This window comes from Columba livia, chromosome 20, assembly GCF_036013475.1.
Source record: "Columba livia isolate bColLiv1 breed racing homer chromosome 20, bColLiv1.pat.W.v2, whole genome shotgun sequence".
NCBI lineage: Eukaryota > Metazoa > Chordata > Aves > Columbiformes > Columbidae > Columba > Columba livia.
Genome location: NC_088621.1, coordinates 575,004 through 586,997, shown reverse-complemented (window position 1 = coordinate 586,997; position 11,994 = coordinate 575,004).

The following is an 11,994-nucleotide window of genomic DNA, read 5'->3' as shown; positions in this document are numbered from 1 at the left end:
CCGGGCCGGCGGCGCAGGACTCCGGCCGCCGGGTTTTGCGGGCGACCCTCCCCCCGCAGTGCGCTCGCGGCCTATTACAATATGTCACCGCAGCGCGGGCCAATGGGCGCGGAGGACAACAAGGCATGGAGCACCTCCACATGGGCGCCCCGCGCCGCCGCCGCGCGCCTTAAAGGGGCCGCCCCGCGCCGCGCCCCACCCGCCGCCCGCCCGCGGCGCTCCCGGGAGCAGCGGCAGCCGGCGGCCGCCGCTCGGAAGAGCTTCCCGCGGGGCGCTGCTGCCCGAGCGGGGCCCAGCCCGGCCCAGGCTCCGCCGGAGCGCAGTCCCGCAGAGCGCGGGGAGCAGCCGTGCGCCCCGGCCGGCACAACACGCCTGCTCGCCCCGCGGGTGGAGGTCCGGCCCGTGCCCCCGCCGCCGCGGGCGCGTTTCCCCGAATACCCCGAAACCAAGAAAATAAAATGCGTTTGTTTAATTGCACACCCTTTAGGAGACCTGTACCCGGCTGAAACACAACCGCCGGGAACAGCGGCTGTGACTGTTGGCGGGCTGGGCACGGCTCCTCTTCCCCAGGCTCTGCCCGTGGGCTGGTTCAGCAGAACCTTCCCCAGCGGTTCTCGGTGCCCGGGCTGTGACTCAGTCTCTGCTGTCGCCGGCGCGGTGGCTGCACGGGCAGGAAGAGCCAAGCCCTGTCTGCTGAGCAAAGGCAAAGAAAGGGGGAATACACAGCTTTTCACTTGGGGCCTTTCAACAAACCTGGAGTCTCCGGGAGTGCGTGACTGCCTCGTGTTTTCTCACCTGCTTAAACTAAAAAATTACACCAACTGTACTCAAGCAGATGTGGGACTTTATCTCAATATTTTTATTTTGAAATTCAAGTAGTGAATGCAGAAAAACCCACAAGGATGAAAATAATGAGCGCTCTTTCCAGACTGAACCATTCTGACTTTCTCTGTAATCCTTTTATTTACGGTTTTAATGATTAATAAATTCTCACTGTAAATATGTAATCATGAAGAGTGGTTAGGCAGGACTTACGTGATGAATGGGTCTCGCACAGACCTGCAGATTCGTCTGAAAACTTCCCCGTTCCTCCCGCAGCAGCGCCGGGAGGAGCCAGCGCCGGGTTCTCCAGGTCTCGGACACTCCAGATCCCTCCTGGTTTTACCCAGTGACCTCCGAACTGGTCCAGCACCTCTGGCCCGGCCCCAGGACGCTGCGTTGTGCTCAGGTGTATCTGCTGGGAAACACCTGCCTGTCATCTGGAAACACCATGAGCAGAACTCGGCTCTCCCGCTTGTCCCGGTGGCTATTTGCACCCTCCAGTAAACCAGGGCTCGGTTTTTGCTTTGGAGAAGCCCCAGTTCAGCTTCCAGCCACTTGGCCTCCTCACGGCTTTCCCTGCGGCTCAGGGAACCGACTGTGCACAAGCACCTTGTGTTTCCTCCCACAAAACTGCTTACACTTCATAATGCGCTTGTCTGCCAGAGCTTTGGGCAAGCCAAACACAGCAAGCTGGTTTAAGTCACATATATTATTTTAGTCCCCCAGAAGCACTAAAAGCAGTTTTTCCTCATTCTCCATTTGTGGACACCAAAGCTCTGTACAACACAGTAGTGTCAATCACAGCAGTACGATACACATTAGTAAAATCTCTATTATTGCCACAGCAGCCTCTCATCTGCAGGCAGCCACCGATCGCACTCAGTGCTGGCTTTTCACAGCACGCTGCTAAATCCTGTAGCCTCGTGCAACCTGGACGTTTGTTCAGGCCCAGAGCTGAATTTCCAATGTGGGCTGTGCTAAAGCGCACGGCGGTTAATATTAGCTGTACGGATTTCCGAGCAGGTAAAAGCCCGACCTGTTGTTTCCAACAGAACAAGGAAATGCCGTGTGGCAGTAACAGGCTGCAACTGGCTGCGGAGGGTGCTTCTGGAGTTGTTGGGAAATAGCAGGGGGGGAAGGTCCATCCAAAGTCCAGAGACTACATGCTGAGGTCTGGGCTGGGGGAGCAACAGCTGACTAAGAAACCAACACCAAACACGTCGTACTAATCTGCTGCAAACTGCTGTGATGAAATGCCTGCTCAGAATGATGGAATTTTATCTACCCAATACACAAAGTCCAAGTGTTCTCCACTGACTGGATTTGCCTCTACATTGCTTCGAGTCACCTTGTGACTGTTACACTCTGTGCCAAACGGGAGAACTGTGGCGAAGGCAGCCGTGCAGCGCACAGCGACCCCGCCGCGCGTCCCGCTGAGCCAGCGGAACCCGTGGAGGCGTTTTCACACCCACGATGGCCCGACGGTGCTTCTGTGCCAAGACTGCGGAGACACGGCCGGGGACACCGGGGACACCGGGGACAGCCCCGCTCCCCCGGGCGCTGTGGCGGGGATCCCGCTCGGCACCGCCCGCACCCGCCGCCGCCGCCAGAGGGCCCCCGGTGCCCGCCGCCGCATCCCCGGTGCCCGCCGCCGCATCCCCGGGGCCGCCGCCGCATCCCCGGGGCCGCCGCCGCATCCTCGGTGCCACCGCCGCATCCGCAGCCCGGGGCCGCATCCCTGGTCCCACCGCCGCACCCCCGGTGCCACCGCCGCATCCCTGGTCCCACCGCCGCATCCCTGGTCCCACCGCCGCATCCCCGGTGCCACCGCCGCATCCCTGGTCCCACCGCCGCACCCCTGGTCCCATCGCCACATCCCCGGTCCCACCGCCGCACCCCCGGTGCCACCGCCGCATCCCTGGTCCCACCGCCACATCCCCGGTGCCACCGCCGCACCCGCAGCCCGGGGCCGCTCCCGGGGCCGCTGCCCCGCTGCGGGCCGCCCCCGCCCGGCCCATACCTACCGTTGTCTGTACATGACTTAAACCCACACAGGAGCATATTAAGCTCTTCAGAGACTAAAGCGTCTGCACAATGACAGTGCGAACAGCCAGCCGAATGTGTCCACATGCTATTTTATTTTGAAATGTGTTTTACAATATATATGTGTGGAAATAGAATTTTCTGAATGGCACAAGCCGATTCAATTTGACAAAAGTTCTTAAAAAGGGTTTAATTTAGATTTATGATCGTCATCTTTACGGTTCATAAAAAGAACATTTTCCCTTTCTGTCTGTATGTGCCCATGCTTTTACTGAACATTTCTGTATCAGAGTACATGGCCACATTAAAATGGAATCATAGCAAAACCAGGTTTTAAGGAACAGCAGCTCTAAAAATCACACTCTGTGCTTGCAGTGGAATGACAATATTGGGCACTATAAAATAAAACCTCAATAACATAACATAACATAACATAACATAACATAACATAACATAACATAACATAACATAACATAACTTAACATAACATATAACACAATGTTAGAAAAGATCCCCCTTCTTTTAAAGCAGACACTAACAAGAAAACCAGGTCAAAAACCAGTCACTGTGTGTGCACCGCGAGTGGCAGCACCTCGTGCACGCTGCACTGTGTGTGACCGTGAGCACCAGCAGCACCTCGTGCACGCTGCACCGCGAACGCACCGCGAGTGGCAGCACCTCGTGCACGCTGCACCGTGTGTGCACTGCGAACAGCAGCACCTTGTGCATGCTGCACCGTGTGTGCACCGCGAGTGGCAGCCACACCTCGTGCACGCTGCACCGCGTGTGCACCGCGAGTGGCAGCCACACCTCGTGCACGCTGCACCGCGTGTGCACCATGAGCACCAGCCGCACCTCGTGCACGCTGCACCGCGTGTGCACCGCGAGTGGCAGCCACACCTCGTGCACGCTGCACCGCGCGTGCACCATGAGCACCAGCCGCACCTCGTGCACGCTGCACCGCGTGTGCACCATGAGCACCAGCCGCACCTCGTGCACGCTGCACCGCGTGTGACCGCGAGCGGCAGCTGCACGTAAACAAACACACCATCCTTGGAAATTCATCTGTATTCCCTCCAGTACCAAGCAGGGCTTAAATAATTAATACTCTGGCTTATGAAGTGCCTTTCACCCCAGGATCTCAAAGCACTTTTCAGTGTGTGAAGATGGATTTTTGTTTTGCTGGAGTAAACAGGGTAGAGGAAGATTAACTGATTGACCGAGGTCATGCTGCGTTAACATTTTATTTCTGCTCCACCATTTAACCGGATAGCTGCTGTGACCTTGTAAAGCTGGAAGGCAGCTGCATTTTAAGGCTAACAATGTAAAGATAATCTCCCTTAAAGTGTGCCATATGTTGGTGATTAGGCAAAAGAAAAAGCTTCAGAGGAGCTGCTGGTCTGCGAGTGCTCGCTGCTCTGGGCACAATCCGGCACAACAGCAGGAGGTTCCGCAGAGCCTGACAGAGGCTGCCAGGCTCCCGCTCTGTCCCAAGGCAAAGCGGTTACTCAGCACCCCTGGGCTCTGCTGGGAAACCCAGCCCGTGCACCCGGGGCAGCTGTATGGCTGGAAGCCCTGGGTGCTCAGCTGGGACACGGGGGTGCGGGCCCTTCCCCCCGCCTTCTCAGCCGGGAACCTCAAGATGCGCAAACCCATAGATTAAATATTTCAGGAACAGGCGCTGGTCAGGGTGGGGGAAGCCATTTGGGATGTAGCTGTTGAAGCCAGGCTGGCGGTCTAATATGTCGGTAAAGGACAAAATTAGGTAGTAGATTGAACAAAAAGGGTTGTGACCAGAAAGGTACTGAGGAAGAAATGTGTTCTGTGCTGCACCAGAGCCAGCCAGCACGTCCCAGTGCTTTACTGGGCTGACGTTCCCCTGTAAAGCAGACAAACTCAGCTTATTGCCAGTGATTTTTCAAGGGGACAAGGATGTGTAATGTTTGACGGCCTTTTCTTGTGGCCCGTTAGGGTTCTGCAGCGCCCCGCCGGCCCCAAACACGAGCCAGGGAAGCCAGAGCCCCGCCGGCCCCAAACACGAGCCAGGGAAGCCAGAGCCCCGCCGGCCCCAAACACGAGCCAGGGAAGCCAGAGCCCCGCCGGCCCCAAACACGAGCCGGGGAAGCCAGAGCCCCACCGGCCCCAAACACGAGCCGGGGAAGCCAGAGCCCCGCCGGCCCCAAACACGGGCCGGGGAAGCCAGAGCCCCGCCGGCCCCAAACACGAGCCGGGGAAGCCAGAGCCCCACCGGCCCCAAACACGAGCCGGGGAAGCCAGAGCCCCGCCGGCCCCAAACACGGGCCGGGGAAGCCAGAGCCCCGCCGGCCCCAAACACGGGCCGGGGAAGCCAGAGCCCCGCCGGCCCCAAACACGAGCCGGGGAAGCCAGAGCCCCACCGGCCCCAAACACGAGCCGGGGAAGCCAGAGCCCCGCCGGCCCCAAACACGGGCCGGGGAAGCCAGGCCCGAGCGGCGGGCTGCGCGCAGGAGCCACCGGGCTGGCGGGGCGGGGAACGAGCCCTTTCCTCCGCAGCTCCCCCAGAAGTGAGTCAGTAGGGCTGACGAACAGAAAACATGAGTTGCCATAGAAACTCGCGTGCCTTCCACCAGGAGGAGAAACAAATGTAGGCCAATATTTCTGCTTAGCTGGCTCTTGTTCCTGCTGCTCCTCGGCCGCCTGCATCCCAGGCTGCAGCAACTTGCATCTGCTTGGCCCCCAGAGACAGTGCGAGAAATGGTGGTTGCACAGACTCGATTCTTGACAAGGGAGCAAACCGAAGCAACATTCTCATAACAATACCGGTGCTACCGCCTTGGAAAGAAGCCAGTGGCTCCCACTCCCAAATGCTCTTTGTTCATCCCCTGTAACGGACCCACTTCGAGTACTCCCCGCACTATAAAAATGGTAAGATTCACTTTCAAATGTAAAGACGCGAGTCAAGTGCAGACATTGCCACTCGCATGGCAACCGGTAACTTCCCAAACGCTTGTTTCGTGACAAGATCTGTCTGTTCCATCAGTACCCACGCTAATGTGTGTGTTTCCCCCTTTTTAGTAGCTACTGTAATATAAATAGTTAATAATCGGTTCAGTTCAGATAGCTGCTTGGGAGTGGAAGAGTCAGAAAGCTCATGGTAGAGATAAAAATCACTGTATGGGTTTAACAAAAGTAGAACAAAATTGAAGATAAACTTTGCGGTGTTTCGCTGGGGAGGAGAGTGTGAGGACACGTTCCTCTGCGCGGGGATCGGGGAGAGAACGCAGACTTAGAAAGACAGGAGTCCCAAGCTTAGGACAAGATGAGAACTTGAGAATATGCTAAAACCCAGCGATAGTTTGTAGAGGGAAGCTGTTTAAACATGTGGAATGCCGATGTTGGAGAATCAACTCCTTCCCGTCTGTGCTGTCCTGTTAAACAACCTCCAAATGCGGGAAGCGCGATGCGGCGCAGCTGCGGCGTGAGCCAAGAGCGACGCGCCCGGCACACCCGTTTGTGTTCACGTTGGACGGACAGAACTGCGGAAGAACCACAGAGGAAATGTGTCGCTCTATGGTAAGGAACAGGTAACCAACTTCCCAATCTGCTGATTTCAAACGTTACCCTACTGAAATGACGGGAGTTACCTCATAGAGTGAGCTTTACATGTTGAAAGGAAGAGAGATAATTGGTGAGTGATCAAAGACTCCTGCCTGGTAATTTACCATCATTTTGCAGCGGGATTCCTGCGGAGAGGAAAACCAGACATCAGTAGGATGCTAAATGATAAAAAGCTCCTATGGAGGCAGTGATGCATTCACCCAAATCTCCTGTAAAAATGCAGCAATCTCCCAAGGCTCATAAACCTGCTTTTCAGCCAACAGCCCTGGGGCCAGAGACGCGCGTCCTGGCTGCACAGAAACAGACACTGACACGGGATTTTCTCTGCTTGTCGTGATCTGACCGCCAGCCCGGCCCTCTGAAACGCCCGTTCAAAGCTTCCACAGTGCCAGCGGTAGGTGACCGATTCTGATAATACGTGACTAGAAGTCCTGGCACACAGAACCTGTGCAGAATCCCGGCCCGAGAGCACCGTCACCAGGACCCACGGCCACCGGCTCCCCGGAGCGATGCAGACATTGCAGAAACATGGGTTTGAAGGATTTCAAGGAATTACCACTGAGACAAGGCTATTTTAGACACAAATTTTAACTTGCATTTCTGTCAGCAGAATTTTGCTTCACACAGAGCGTTATTTTGTAGCTATCTATCTATCTTCCTAGATGGCTCCATGCCCAACACCCCCGCGCTCCTTCCAGAGCCAGGACTGGGGGAGCTGGTGTTGGCTCCGCGCGGGGCCGTGGGACGCCCCGCTCGCCGCAAAGTGCTCGGAAAAGGCGATTTTAATCCAGCAGATACCGATTTCTCACTATGGCTATTTTTACACCAGCAACGAGATTAATGCGGATTGGTGATTAACCTAAATGGTTCCCAGCGGCAGGATCAAGCAGGCACTGCCCCTGTCGAGTGTCGGTGTCCGTTCCAGCCGCGGGTGTCCCAGCTGCGCCGGGGGCACAGGGGCTGCTCCGGAAGCTGCGGGTCGGGGGTTCGGGGCTGCTCTGACACCCCCCGGCACTGGGAGCAACGGCTGTGGACAGTGCCCGCAAAGCTTTACCTGGAGCTTCACCCCCACGTCCCCCGGTCGGGGAAAGCCGCGGCTCCCGCCTCGGCTGAGCCACCGGCCCGGGCCCGCCGGGCGCTGCCGACGCTGGAATGCCATGGCGAATGGAGCTCCGTCCTCATTCAGGATAACGGAACAAGGGCGTTTCACACGCAAACGGTCACTGCTCACCCCCCGAACCCCGCGCACTTCAACTACCAGCGTTCTGGGTACCAACGTGTCTTTTCACGTTGAGAATTAGCAGGCAATGTCTCATAACCATGCAAGCCATGCTGTGTTAGTGATTTCAACTGTTTTTAACAACCCTAGATCAAGTTTTTTCCCCCCATTTTTTCCAGAGTTGAAAGCACAATTAATTCTGAGGTACAACTCTGTCTATCATTTCAAGCACATGTGGCAGAATGAGAATTCATGTGAGACAATGGTTAATTTTGGTATCTTCTGCTGCCTAAGGACAGGTGTGCTGTCCTAAATCATTAGCTTTCAAAAAGGGATCCCCTTAACCCTTCTCTAAAACTGGTTAGTGATCTCGGTTTTACTTCATTAAGCTCTTGACAGCTCAATGTTCTCACATCTGTTACTGTTTGGTAGTTTGATTCCAAGAACACAAATCGCTTCAAGAACTGGCAACAAATTCACCCAGGCTCGTGACGCAGATTAAAATCCATCTGTTTACTAATCAAAAGCCATATTTTAATCACAGTGTAACAGTGGTGTCGGCAGTACCGCAGCTTAGACTTGCTCTCTTGTCTAAACTGATAGGTAGGACTCTTCACTGAAGCTGATCTTCTCTGAATTAGATATTTAAAATGCAAGTAGCCTGGTATTCAAGCACTTGCTCACAGGATTTAATCGATGTGCTTGCACTGGACTGGGCCATCAGGCGTTTTGTACCCACGGGCTGAACCTGCAAGTTCGTTATCTCTTATTTTTTTTAATTCCAGGTAAAACTAGGCCCGGTGGGATGCCAGGAGGCACTGACGAGATCTTTGTTGCTATTTAGACACAGGACGCCAGGTCTGCGCCGGGTGTGCACTAGGTCTATGTCGGGTGTGCGCCGGGTGTGCACTGGGTCTATGCCGGGTCTGCGCCGGATGTGCGCCGGGTCTATGACGGGTGTGCTCCGGGTGTGCGCCGGGTCTATGACGGGTGTGCTCCGGGTGTGCGCCGGGTCTATGACGGGTGTGTGCCGGGTCTGCGCCATATGGAACTGCCAAGCAGGCTTAACTGAAGATTTAACTGATGCAAAATCAGCTCTGCTGATTTCTTGCCCTGTGTTCTAGCTGTGGAGTGGCCGTTTCTCCTGGACCTCGTACACAAACAGCTCTTCTGCCTCAACCAAGAGCCAAGAGGCTGTTCTGCAGAAATTCACCCTCGCTCCCAGCTCCTGGTGCCGGTTCGATGGCCAGCAGCGTTCAGCACATGACAACAACCTCACACCAAAGCTGCCGGAGGGATGTTCGGTTGAATTTAACACAATCAATTAGATCCACTACCTACTAGGAAATTCAGTCCTGAAGAGGACAGTAAGAATTACGCTTGTCCGCAAATGTCCACCGCACGTAAAATTCACCAAGGTTATCAGCAGGAAGAAAGGTCAGGACCGCTGGTACCAAACAGTGCTCTCATAAAAATACCAGTACCGAAAAAAGGACTTTGAACAAATTTGCTCTACGATTGAGGCAAACTCTGCTCTCCCCACTACATAACTACCATCCTCTTGTGTGTAGCATGGATGTTTAAAGGCACATTAGGATGAATTGTATTGTGTTGTGCTGTGTTATATTGACTGAGCCTATGTCAAAATCAAACTCTGTTCTTTCTGAGATAATTTGCAAATCACTGAGTAACAGTAAGTGGCTGCAAGTCAATGCCACAGATATTTTAATGTGAATTACAATAAATTTTGCAGTGAAGGATGCATAAGGTTATAAAAATATAATTTCAAAAAGTGAACAGTTCAATAATCGTGTTAAGTATGGGTGAGATGTCTGAAACGCTGGCTGCGCTGTGGCCAAAGCCAGGTGAATGTATTTAGTGCCGATTTAGATGGTGAACCTGCAAACGCAGCGCCGGGCAGAGCTCTGAAGTCGGTATGGAGCGCTGTAGGTGCAGCAGATTGCAGCATTGAGGCCATCAGGGAGTTCTTGACCCCATGAAAGTTCTGACGCTAATTATAGATTCCACACATTACGTTCCTCGATGCGCGGTAAGCCGGTGAGATCCCGGTTTATTCATACCTGAAGAGAAAAGCCGCCGGGATTTTCCGAGGTGGTTAACCTCCGACCACCACATTAGAGCTTCAAAACAAATGTAACTCATTTGCTCAGGGATGACAGATTAATAAATTGTTCCACCTCATTATCCCCAGAAGACCCGATGGCAAAGCTCGGGGGGAGCTCGGCAGACAACGCGAGCCAGAGGTCAGCGCTCCTTTCTCAAAACGACATTACAAACCTTGACACAAATATACGTGATCCAGTGGACTCACAAAAAGACAGCAGAAATCGCAGCTTGGGCTGAAACAACGCTCACCGGTGTGAGAACGTGGTACAGGGTACAGCCGCGCGGTGATGGCACAACCCTCCATGGTACAGGGTACAGCCGCGGGTGACAACACAACCCTCTGTGGTACAGCCGCAGGTGACAACACAACCCTCCATGGTACAGGGTACAGCCATGGGTGACAACACAACCCTTCGCGGTACAGGGTACAGCCACGGGGTGATGGCACAACCCTCCGTGGTACAGCCATGGGTGACAACACAACCCTCCGTGGCACAGCCGCGAGGTGATGGCACAACCCCCCGCGGTACAGCCGGTTTGCTGCCCCACAGCACGCCGGGCAGAGGAGAACATCTGCCTCTCCGGCAGCAAAGGTGCCCTGCAGAAACCAACACTTGTCTGTTTGGCAATACCCAGCTTTGTTACCAAAGCACCTGGCAGCTGGAAATGTCAACATCCGTGTCCTTCTCTGCTGAGTGTTTCAAGCAGGAAGAACCGCTCTGGAGAAAGAACCGCAGTAGGAGAGGAACCCCACAGCCATCGGGCTCAGTCATGCTGGAGACCAATTCATAATGTCACTTCCACTGAAAAATTACTTGTGTTTCACCTCTCTTTTTCCAAAGGTCTTTAATTCTTCCTCTGAAAAGGAATGTTAGCTTTGCTGTTCAATTACATGCTAACCATTCAATCAGATCGAGCTGTATATAAATGTATGGGCCCCTGTTTCAGATTCCCTTACTCAGCTGTTACTCCATGAAGAGAAGAGCTGTGTTGCAAGGTCGCGACTGATTAATCTTGACCCGTGAACCTTCAAACTGTGAAGTCTTAATATAAATGTATTACTCTACATAGCGAAGTGAAATGTGCTCAGTACCCATGACTAATAATGAACTGAATTTTTCTGACTTTACTCTTTAGTTGCTAATTACGCATTTAACTACAAGAGCTGTTAACTCTTCAGCGCTCTTTGGATAAATTACGCGCCCATAAAGAGTGAAACCGCTGGCCCTTTGGGCAGGTGAGATGGAGGGGTCTTCTCAGCGGGTATTTTGCAAAGGAGTTTTTGCTAAACCTTGAGGACGCTCGTGGTGGAGCTGCTGGTCGTGTGAATTATTCACAAGCGGACGTGTTTAAAGCTTCTGACAGTACTGTGGCAATATTTTTATGTTACTGGTACTATGAAATTTCTTATACATATTTCTGGCAATATTCGTCCAAAACTAAGCCACGAGGCAGAAACAAGGGAAATACAGTTATTTTATAAGAAACGGTTTTGCTAGGTGGATGCTGTGATGACAAATGCAGTCACACGGGAAACACGCTGGTCTCACTGGGACAGGTGACACCGGTGACACCAACGGAATCAGCGCAGGTACCAGCGGGGACCCGGCGGCCGCCCTGGGGCTCTGCGGGGTGCGGGACAGCAGCGACATTCGGGGCAGCCCCACCAAGCAGAGTCCCCAACACGCGTGCGGGTCACCGGCAGCTCCTAAAAGAACATGAAGGACACCACCACGTGGGACTGACACCGCCAGGAGTCAAAACTAATTTACCAGGTGCTTCTTGGAACTGCGACCAGGGCTGGAAACATTTACAAGTCTGACAGCGCAATCAGTTCTGCTCAACAGACACCGTGAAACCATTTTCAGGATGCAGCAGGACAGTCTTACCCGGGGTTTTCAGCCAGTAGACACCGTATTTCCCGCTGCTCTGAGGCTCAATGCCATTGAGAACATAATAAATCTATTTTTATCTTTAATCATTCATTTTGAAGTACTGACAGGCACATTAGGCACTCGATCTGAAATTATTTCTGTTCACGCTGGGAGCCACCATTAATTCTATCAAGCTCTTTGTATGCTTAATATCAGAAGGCTTCTTCCAGGAGATGTTAGGAGTTTTGTGCGAGGTTCCTCTGAAATGTCTCGCTCGGTTCCCAGAACACAGTTCTGCCACGGCAAGCGGCA